This window comes from Pongo abelii, chromosome 1 (genome assembly GCF_028885655.2).
Source record: "Pongo abelii isolate AG06213 chromosome 1, NHGRI_mPonAbe1-v2.0_pri, whole genome shotgun sequence".
NCBI classification, from domain to species: domain Eukaryota; kingdom Metazoa; phylum Chordata; class Mammalia; order Primates; family Hominidae; genus Pongo; species Pongo abelii.
In genome coordinates, this window is record NC_071985.2 from 158491999 (window position 1) to 158504094 (window position 12096).

General features: G+C 39.6%; 1 protein-coding gene across 1 annotated transcript in view; it reads right to left on the reverse strand.

The window, feature by feature from the left end:
• TNNI3K (TNNI3 interacting kinase) overlaps positions 1-12096 on the reverse strand; it is a 307803-nt gene that overhangs the window by 17688 nt on the left and 278019 nt on the right.

Below are 12096 nucleotides of genomic sequence, written 5' to 3' on the forward strand. Positions count from 1 at the left end.
ATATGTGAGATGGTATACATGCAAAGCGCTTAGAAGAATCCCTAACACACAGGAGGTGCTCAGTATTAGCTACCTTATTATTGTTGTTATTATTCTCATTCTCATTTATGCCTGCTGCATTCTTTCCTTCCCTTCTTTCACTGGATAATGCTACTCATCTTTCAGGCCTCAGCTTCTCTCTCCCCAATACTTGGTTAAGTGCCCTCTTTAGTGTGTTTTTTATTACACTGAAGAATCTCATCTTTCATTCTTTGTCTCTTTCCCCAGTATCCAGCTCATAGCCCATGCTAAGTAAAATACTTACTATATAATTGAATGCATAGAAAGTAGGTATAAAAAAGCAAATTAATTGGCTACCTCTCCTTCCAGCCCCAAAGTACCTCAGCCAGAGCAATCCTTTTAGAAACAATCCTAATGATGTTACCTCTCTGCCCAAACCCCTGCAGCAGCACGCATCTCAATCATAGTAAATCTCCAAGTCCTACCAGTGGCCTGTCCCGCTTCATGATGCAGCCCCTTCACTTTTACTTCCTTTGTTTTTCTTTTTTTTTTTAGACAGAGTCTCGCTCTGTCGCCAGGCTGGAGTGCAGTGGCGTGATCTTGACTCACTGCAACATCTGCCTCCTGGGTTCAAGCAATTCTCCTGCCTCAGCCTCCCAAATAGCTGGGATTATAGGCAATTACCACCATGCCTGGTTAATTTTCGTATTTTTAGTAGAGACGAGGTTTCACCATGTTGGCCAGGATGGTCTAGAACTCCCGACCTCATGATCTGCCTGCCTCGGCCTCCCAAACTGCTGGGATTACAAGCGTGAGCCACCACGCCTGGCTGTGGCCCCCTTACTTCCCTACTTAATCTCCTGCTACACTTCCCCATGATCATTTTGCTTCATCTGGCCTCCTGGCTATATTCTCTGAATCTACAGACATAATCTCACCTCAGGGAATTTGCACTTGTTGTTCCTAGAACTTGCAAAGCTGTTCCTCAGAGACTTGTGGTTCTCTTGTTCACTTCATTCACGTCTTTGCTCAAATGCTATCTTCTGGGTGAGGCTTTCCTTCCCCATTCTGTTTGAAATTGCAAACTACATATCTTTCTTCACTCCCTATCCTCCATACCTACTGTAATACTGTATAATTTACTTTTGTAAAAAATTGCCTGTCACTCTCCTTTCACATTAGAATAAAACCTCCATGAGGGAAGAGATTATTTTCTGTGTTTTATTTGCTGCTGTATCTCCAGAGCCTAAAAGTAAAAGTTTTGATATTTGCTAAGTGAACGAATACATTAGATTAAAGTATGCCCATTGCTCTTAGAACCAAGAAAAATGACAAATCTTTTATGAGCATCATTCCAGAAGAGATTTATGTGATCTTTTCATAATGCATTTTCCTGTACAATTTTTTAATAGGGAGAAGTTGTGTGGAGATTCCTCAGTTAGTCACCAGTTGGCCCTACATACTCCAGCTGTGGCCACAGCCAGTGAAACTCCACAGCAGCCCTGGAGTCTGCACAGTGTCAGGTGCAGAATACTTGCACTTTGCTATCTAATAGGCCAAGCCCCCTCTATTTCTGGCAGGCCCACAGAGCTATTCACTTTGCATGTTTCCATAACCATCTGAATGGGGCAGAGATCAGGCTGTTAAAATTCCCAACAGACTCTTCAGAATGCCTCTAAATACTTCTGATGGTAATTGCCATATGGTTACTCTGTGTTTTGAAGACTTTTCACAAAGAAGAATTCACTGGAGCCTTTGTGGGCACTGCCGCAAATACTACTGGATTGTGTTTGTGGCTGGCCACAGTTAGGCTCTTGACAAATGCCAATGCTTTGCAAAAACAATTTTTGGTGAAAGCAACAACTCCACATTCACTCATGCCTTTGGAACTGTGGCTTGATGGAATTGCCTTGTTCTCCATATGGGCACAGGGAGTGGAATATCATACACTGGGGCCTGTCAGGGGGTGGGGGGAAAGGGGAGGGATAGCATTAGGAGAAATGGTTAATGTAGATGACGGATTAACGGGTGCAGCAAACCACCATGGCACATGTATACCTATGTAACAAACCTGCATGTTCTGCACATGTATCCCAGAACTTAAGTATAATTTTAAAAAAAAGAAAACCACATGCCGCAGGGCACTGGTTCCCCAAAACCAAAGAAAACCTCAAAACTTGTATTAGCAATTACCAACAAATAGGTATTGATCACCTACTGCATACCAGACCAGACACTGCCAATTGTCAGGGCCTGGCATACAGTAGGAGCTCAACCTCTGCAAAGCTAGACTCATGAAGAGGGCAGAGCTGAAGTCTAAATTTTCACCGAAATTACTATAAGCAGCTAATGGCCAGGCAGAGTCTATAACTTTGAGGCCTTTGTTTTTTAAGTGAGTCTCTTTCTCTTTCTCTCTTTCTTGTTGCTTTTGGGCATTTCAAAAGAAAAGAAAAGAAAAATCTTATACATCAGCCAAGTATGTTTGAATACACACACACACAATAAAGGAAAAAAATTGCTTGTTCTCTTAAATATGTGTATAGAAAAACACAAATATCATGCTCAAAATTTGATGATACATGTCTTTACAAATCCATTATGAAGTATCAAGTGAGATAATGTCTATAGATGTGTTTTTTGAAATCATAGGTGTCAGAAAATTTATTTCACATACAATTCCTTATTTAATCTTCCCAGCAACTGTGTGGTATTGGTATTATTATATATATTGTTTTCTTGAAGAAACTGAGGGCAAATTGTTCTGGCAACTTGCCTCAGGTCACCTGGCCAGTAAGAGGGAAGAGAGGAATCAGACAGAACCCATACTGAGGCTCATTGTTTTTCTGCTCCACAACGTGGCTGTATTACAGAAACCTTGTGATCTGCTGTAGTGAATGCATGAGGTTTCCCCTCTCATTAGTAATTTGGATTCTTCAATTTCCAGTGGGCAGTTGGGCTTGGAGTTAGAAGTGCAGGCTTCTGATCATGAACCTACTGAAGCTTTGGATCACGCAGTGCTGGATTTTATGTGTTCACAGTTTAATATTGAATTCCTTCTACAGGTAAAGTTTCCACTAAAGCCAGGGGCTAAGGTAAAAAGACTACAGATTTTCAACCTAAGAAATATACCACTTTTAATCCAGATTTGAATCGAATGATCAATATTCCAATCAGAAAATGAATCATGTTATTCTGGGATTGCTTCCTGGGGCATTTCTCTCTTTCTCTCTCTCTCTCTCTCTCTCACACACACACACACACACACAAACACACACACACACACACTTCAGGGACCAGAAAAACAGCTACTTACATTTTGGGAACATGCAGGAAAAAGACAGATTCTCTCTTTTTCATGCTACTTTTTAAATGTATAATACCCTCAGGAGTAGGTCTTCTATACTGTGTGGGGAGAATTAGTCATGCAACTCCTACTACAAATATTCCCCACACACCATTCTGGAAGTGTACTCCTTGGTCTACCTTTTAATATGAGACACCAAGCTGAAAGGAAATCCTGTCTAGGGAACGGGTAATCTGAGCTGCTGCAGGTTCCCATAGGAACGCTAGGAACTCACTGCGTTTATTTATGCGCATTTGCGGCAGCTGCCTCCTTTGGATTCTGGCTCTTAGCAAGTACAAGCAGCAGCTCCAAGAGCAGATCTGTCCTAAATGTCTCTCTTTGAAGCCCATGAGTCCATACCCTTCTATCTGTGTCTGGCCCCGATTCATCAAGGGCCTGAATGCTTCACCTGCTATATTAAGTTTCCAACAGCGACTGAACCAGATTTTTTAAATAAGAACAATCCCTGGCCAGCGAATCAGCATGAGAGCATTGGAAAAGTGATAAGGCAGATAGTAATTACTGCCTGTCATCTATCATTGGAGGTATGTTGATATATCTCCCTCATCTGAATTGCTTTTACTCTACCTGGATCTCAGTTACCTGTTTAGAAGATTAACAACAGTTGGATGCAGCCCCAGAATCACTCTGGGCTTTTGAGTAGTTATGATTCATAGCAGAAATGGCATTATGAATAGACCAGCACAGGCTTTAAAGAAATTCTGACTTATTCTCAGGGATCAAAACACTTAACATTTCAGTAGAAATAGCAAGAAACAGTCACTCACCCATTTATTCATTCATGTATTCATTTATGAGACCCTGTGCCTTTCTTATCATAAATTTATCACGCTTTGCTGAAATGGCTTGTTCACCTACTCTGCGAGAATAGGGACTGGGGCTGTCTTGCTGATCACTGTGACCTCGGTGCTAGGAATACAGTGCGTCTTTACCAATCATTTGCTAAATAAAGGAAGGCAGAAAAAGACTTTATGGAAATAGTAGCACTTAATTTTGACTGCATACATGTATATATAGGTGTATATATAGGTGTGTATATATATATACACATATATACATACACAAAAACATAATGCATTTACATGTATGTGTGTGTGAGAGAGAGATAAGGTAAAGATTTATTGTATTAGAATACATATTTCATAAAATAGTTAACATTTATTGAACAGTAACTATGTGCCATGTATTGTTTTAAGTGACTTACATAGTTTGTTTCATTTAATCCTCATAATAACCATGAAGTAAGTATCATTATTATGCCTGTTTTATAGATTAGGAAGCAAAGAGCAACTAGAAAGAAGTTAATGAGCTTGGGCAAGATCGCACAGAGAAAATGGCAGTGCCGCAGTGTGAATCTAGCCAGTCCTACTGGGAGCACATGCTGCTTATAACTACAATACACAACCTCCAAATATATCCTAATTTCAGCTCTACAAACTTCTATGGTGATGGAGAGACGAGGACATTATCTAAAAATATTCTGAAGTTGAAACTGTTGCCCAAAGGAGAAATAGCTATAAGAACACTCTGTACAGTCAGGGCATCCAGAGCAGAGAAGGTGGATCTGTGCTCCCACAGATAGGACCCCTACACTGCCACAGGGACCCTGTGGACTATTCAGTCTTCCCTTCACCTCTGCTCCCATGTCGCCACTATTCACAACTGTGCAAATTAAAGCTCGAAGCAATCCTCCCCAAGATGAGCCAGCTCCACATGTACCTTCCAGGTCTAAATTTCATACGGGGCTTCTTAGCCATGTTACACCCACCCCAGCTGCTTAAACATGTTGCAACTCAAAGGGGACTGTTTTCTTTATCACCGCCACATAGACCAAGTCCCAAATACCACATAGTATGCCCCAGGCCTCCCTTCCTTCTCTTTTGTTCTCAGTGTCTTAAAAATGGAAGCAGACCATACAGTTAATATTTAAAGAAGGATTGATTTTTCCGATTTTTTTTTGAAGTGGTGAGACAAAAATTTTGGTGTTTTGCCAAAAATTTTGGAAAGGGAGGAAGGAAAAGGTCAAAAGAGACAAGCAAGGACAGAGGGAAAAAGAGCCAGAGGCAGAAGAGATAACAGGGAAATAGATGGATGGATGGGCCTCAGAAATGAGAAGGTCAGTTTCTCCATCCAAGGTGAAGAGAGGAGAATCCATCGAGTCACGGAGAGACTGGAGGGGCCGAGGAAGAAAGGTGGTGGAACTCATGTGAGGTAGTCTTAAATTCTTCAGAAAAGTTGGAAGCGGGGTCACTTCAGTTCTGTACGTGTATTTAAATGCCATATCTTAAAATTTCACACTCAAGATTCTAGTTCAGTTGATTTTTTGAAAAATTGAATTATCATTTATAATCAAGGTATATGAGGATGCACATGTATAAGAATGACACTATGGACTTTGTGGACTCAGGGGGAAAGGGTGGGAAGGGGGTAGGGGATAAAAGACTACAAATTGGGTTCAGCATATACTGCTCGGGTGATGGGTGCTCCAAAATCTCACAAATCACCATTAAAGAACTTACTCATGTAACCAAATACCACCTGTTCCCCAAAAACCTATGGAAATAAAAAATTAAATATATAAATGAGCTTGGGCAAGATCACACAGAGAAAATGGCAGTGTCCAAAGGAGAAATATCTGTAAGAACACACTGTCCAGTCAGGGCATCCAGAGCAGAGAAGGTGGATCTGTGCTCCCACAGATAGGACCACCACACTGCCACAGGGACCCTGTGGACTATTCAATCTTCCCTTCACCTCTGAATGACACATATTATAAACTTAAAGCTTTGGCTTGACTATAACATATCTTCATTATAGGTACTTGTCCTCACATTAGAAAAATTTCATGTATAAAATGTAATTTTCTTTTAAAGATATATTCTGTGGGGTTATTTTGTAAGACTATTTACTTTATAAAAAAGATTCTTAGAAGTTTTTATCTCTATTCTAACTTTCTTATGATTTTAGTTTAAAAATCAATTCAAAAATTATACTTTTAAAGTAAGGTAATTTGTTTTAAATTGAAGACTAAATACTCCTTAAATAATCCATATTTGTAAATGTGTTTTTAAAAACACACCCTTTACTTATGGAAATAAATTATATAAAAGCAAAATATGTGTTCAAAACACTAATATAATAATTTTGAGCTTAAAAAACAGATATTGTTTTGAAAACACTATTAGCGATGGATTATGAAGCCTCTGCACTGACAGTGTGCTCCCCAGACAGGCATCAGGTGAAACATGGGAACCATAAGCTTCATCATGATTAGTAGAATCCACTAAGATCTGTAAGCAGTGGGAGCCATAGAGCCACCCTAAAAAAAAGTCATATTGGGGTGGGATAATCAGAGATCCTTGAGGTAAGAACAGCTTCTCAGAAGCAACCAAGAGTCTATAACTGCCCTTTAGATACATTGGTCCCTTTAGGTAAAGAAGAAGAACGAAAATGCTGTGGAAATCTCATAAATAAAAACAATGAAAGGAGTGAACAGTAAGAGGCTATGTGGAAACAGGAGATGAAAATAAATATAAAAGAACTCCTTTCAATTTCTATTAATGACCTAATAATTCTTCTAGCCATCCAGACTGAAAAGCAGACTGTCACATCTGACATCTCTTTTTTCCTCCATTGATCAGCAAACCCTCTCACTCCACTGGGCCAATATTTCTCAACATCTATTATCATTTCTCTGCTTATTCTTGACTTACCTGGGAACCTCCTGGTCCACCATCTGTCCTCTAGTAACCTGCACACAGCTGCCCTATTAATCTCCTAAAAGTGCTATTCTGGCGAGGTCATCACTTGCTCAAAAACTTTGAATGACTTCCCACTATATGCTGACCACAGTCAAAGATTGTTACTTTAAGTACTAGCTAGAGCAGTGGTTCTCAAAGTGTGATGCCTGGGACATCGGCCTCCCCTGGGAACTGGTTAGAAATTCACATGTTTCACTCTACATCACACCTGCTGAATCAGAAACTCTGGTAGTGGACCCAGCAATTTGTGCCTTAAAAAATCTTCCAGGTGATTCTGGTGCATTTTCAATTTTGAGAGCCACTGGCTTTGTGATTGAGACCATGAACTAGACGTCTTAGTTTCAAATCCTTTATCTGTTTACCAGTCGTACTCTTTACACAAGACACTTTCAAAGCCTCAGCTTCCTCATCGATGAAATAGAACCTAATTGAGGTTGCCACTGTGAGTTGGACATAGCAGATTATATATAATGCTTAGCACCCAGCCCACACATATGGAGCTCTCCATAAATACCATTATTACTAACAATTATTATTAAAGGCTACTCCTGCTCTGATTCTAAATGCTTTCTACATGCTGGCTCAGTTGACCAATTTACCATTTCCTGTCCAGCCTGCTACCACCAGCACAGTACCTTGCTCAAGTAAGTGTTTGAACGTTTGACATATGAATCAGTGAGGAGCTAATGCCAGAAAATTTTTGATACTAATCAAGTTCCTTAGGGAAGAAGAAGCTTAGTTTGAAATTGGATGGAGTGAAAATTCTAACGAACGTTAATGAGGCATTGATTTACTATCTGACCTGAGAGAGTATAATAAACCAGTTGTTTTTTATTCCCATCTGTAAAATGGGATTAATGTTATTAACCTTTTTTTTAAAAGAGTTACCCCTACAAGATATATTGCATATAGAAAGTGCCCACAGGTGTTGGGAATGATTTGTGTAATACATAATAATGAACAGCATCTACCAAAATAGGGGTGGGGAAAAGCTAAATTAAATAATCCCCATCAACAGAGCTGGGGACAAGAATGTTTCTGTTTTTATTTTTTTGAATTGCTATCAGTGTTTTCTCATAATGATGCTCATGGGAGCATGACTGTAAATATTTCTTTTAGACTTCTGTAGAGAGGTTGCCGGAGAAAATACTGTCTATCATGTAGTTAACAATTGTTGATATCATTTTTGTGAACTGGCAATAAGGGTATTTCATCTATGTAGAGTATTCTAACACTGAAAAATCCCAGAAGTAAGCTGCCTTAACTTGTTATAATAAGGGTTGGGGAAACATGTGGCTATATGAGGGCACATTTATTATTACTACTGGAGAAATAATGCTGGAATTAGTGATGGGGAATATACAAGCCATCCTCAACCAAGCTGTGGAAATGTCTTTCTTTTTAAACGTGGCTGACCACGCCACTTACTGTCGAGGTCCCATGGCCCATAGTAGTAAGGTCCCACGGTCCAGGTCTCAAGCAGCAGGCCTGGGTCTATTTCTCCAGCCTCATCCTCTATTGCTCCCTGCCTCATGTAGGCAGGCTCTACACACAATGAACTTATTTCTCACAGTTTTGCTCACATACTAAGCCCCACAGTAAAAGGACTTCATCTCTTTACTGTGACACCTCATGCCTTGTATTGTACGGATTTGATATTGCCTTCCTGACTCAACTATTCTCATCTTAAGTCAGAAACCATGTCTTAATTTTTCCTTTATTTTCATCATTTAGCAACATATCTAGAAATTATGAATCCCTTCCCCATCCAAGTAAATAGTGATTGAGCAGATGAGTGAACAAACAAATGGATAGCCACATTCCTGGCTAGTGGGAAATTTCAGAACAGAAATAAATGACCATATTTTTAAAAATTTTGAAATACCAAAGTTATTATCAACAAAAACATGGATGATTTGCACTTCAGACCTACATTCTCAGCCTAGTTCCAACTCAAAGATCCGCAGAGGATGGCTTCAGCAATAAGTTGATTGTCCTTTCCTTCCCCTCTAGTGAGGCTCCTAAAGACATCAGTACTACTCTCTCCATTTACATTTTCTTCAAAGGCAAGTCCCTTCTTCTCAACTGAGTCAGACATCAGAACCTTGAAGGCAGCCAGGAGGTAAACTGGCTGTATGGGGCATTAGGTTGGCAGGTGTAAGTATAGTCCTTTTAATAACTAATGATCTCCAGTCTAAAGAAATGGCCAATTTAGGAAGACTAGGCTTCTGAAGAGAAAAACCTCAGACTTCCCTTAGCTTTTATCATACTTATTTTTTGACCTACTTGAATGTCATTGCCAGATTCAGCTTTTAGTTATTTCCATCAGTGTTCAGTCTCCATCCCTCACCTGTTGTGTCTGCCCACCTCAAACCATGATCCACTTAGTTTGACTACGTCGGATGTCAGCCACCTGCCCACCCTGAGTTATGTCTGACCTCAATTACTTGCAATCTCTTCCTGACTTCTGCCCTAATTAGACTTGTGCCTCTTGTAAAACTGGTTGCCAACAGCAACCATCAGAGAAACTTCAGTCAAACAGCACACCCTTTCCTAGTATCATTTCTATATGTACTGGCATGATAAAATGTTAGAATTTCACCTTAACGTTGGTTAACCATATATTTATTTTCTGACAAAGCACCAAAAAAAGTCTTTCAGGTCTCATACTGGGTTAGATGTGGGTTTTCTGCATAGTCCCAAATGATGAAGGAAAAATAACACGACTATGACCTTCAGGAAGGGCATTCACCTAACATTCAGTCCGGAGTTTGTTTTCTTCCTAAGCTCTATGAAGTTATGTCATCCCCTGTATTCATTTCCTAGGGCTGCCATAAGAAAGTTCCAAACACCTGAAGGCTTCAAACAACAGAAATGTATTCTTTCACTGTTTTGCAGGTTAAAAGTCCAGAGTCAATGTGTTGGCAAGGTTGGTTCTTTCTGAAGGAATATTCTGAGGAAAATTCTGTGCCTGTGTCCTAGTTTCTGGTGAGGGCTGCAATCCTTATATTCCTTGGCTTCGAGGTAGAGCACTTCAGTCCCTGCTTCCATCATCTTCACATGCCATTCTTCTGCATGTCTCTGTGCTCTTCTTATAAAGACACAAGTCATCTTGAATTAAGGGCCCACCCTACTCCAGTATAAATTCCTATGAACTTCTCACATCTGCAACAACCCTGTTTCCAAATAGGGTCACATTTTGAGGTACCAGCGTCTGAGACTTCAACATATCTTTTTGGGGGATACAATTCAACCTATAATATCCCTTCACATTTTTACTACAATCTTGATTTTGTTTTTTATCATGAGTTCCAAACAGAATTTCTTATGCTGTCCTGAAGAGAGCACACGTGGCTTTGGGTTTAGATAAACTGGAGTCAATCCCAGCTTCCCCACTTAATATCTCAGGAGATGTTTCTTGTTTTGACCAGTTTTCCCATCTTCAAAATAGAGATAATATCTACCTTGCAAATAATTGGGAATATTATATTAATAATATGTGTACTAGTACATAGTAGGTTCTCAATAAATTCTATCAAGACTTTTCTTCTTAAGTGAATAACTGTTAGATAGTAGAGAACAACATAGCAATTTCTATTAAAATGGACCTTTTCATCAATGCTCGCCTTTTACTTAAATGCTTCCTCTTGATAAGGAGCTTCTCTGCAAGTGTATACACAATCACACAAATTGCCAAAAGCATCACAAAGCGCTTTCAGCTTGTCAGCTTGTAAGCCTCTGACAAATACATAGAACTGTGTGAAAATGCTTTAAAACAATTGCTCCTAGCATTTTGGTCAGAATGTATTTATTAGACCGTATCTTATACTTGATTGTGAAAATAAACAAGGACATAAATGATCTGGCTTTAAATGCTCTATAAAATCTGCATTACAAGACTCTATGATTCATAAAGGAAGCTTCTATTTTGGTGTGCCTGGGTAAATTTGGCTATGCAAACTTCGAATAGCCTTTGAATTGAAAAACGCAGTTATCGTTTACTGGCTGACAACCTTTTCAAGGGAGAGAGAGGCAGGCACTGTACAACCAAAGATAACTTTACTTAATTAGTTTTTGGAAGATTATTTACTCCCCTTAGTCTATAGAAAAACAAAGGTCTGTCAGCACCAGATGCATCTGAGCTTTGCAGATGTGGTTGTGGCTTCTTGCAATCTGTAAAGATTCATCTAAAATATGCTTTCAGGTCTCCTTTTTGTGAAACTTTGACAGGATAATAGAATTAGATTTGCTGAATTTCACTAAACTGTAAAGTAATGTGTCATCAGCTTCACTTACTTTCCAAAAAATATTTCTCTCTGGTAATGCTCATCAATCTAGCTTTTCAACCCCTAAACATGAAACTCTGAAACAAAAAGGATGACTCCATCAGTTACGCAAGTGACAAGATGTTAAACATTTAACACTCCCACATAGTAGCGCCAGCTGCCTCTGGATGAAGCAGATTTGCTTAGGTTTGGCATAGAGAAAAAAAGGAAGACAAAGAGAAGAAAAATGAAAGGAAGAGGAACTCCTCTTGCAGCGAGAATGCAAAGTTCTCTGCAGATGTGCAGGAGTCTGAAGTGGGATGTGCCTACTGCACAAACCTTTTCTTCTGAGGGAACATTGCAAAGACAGTCATCATCAGGTTCTCAACTCCTACTACCAGTGCCCCTGCATCCCCAACATTTCATGGACTCACTCTGATAAGAGCACCTAGTGCACTGGATTAAAATAATGAAAGGATGGGGACCCAGTAAATTTCCACATCCCAGTATAATTTCTCAATAAATATCAGCTGAATAAACGAACTAGGAAAGCACACATGGGCCTCTGGGTCATTCAGACTCTTTCTGCACAACAATTTCCTCATCTTAGGCACCTACCTCTGCTGTAATCTCAGGCCAGTGAAACAGTATCGACTGAGCAAGCTGTGTGCTAGGTTGATTCTAACAACAGAATCCCTTGACTTTG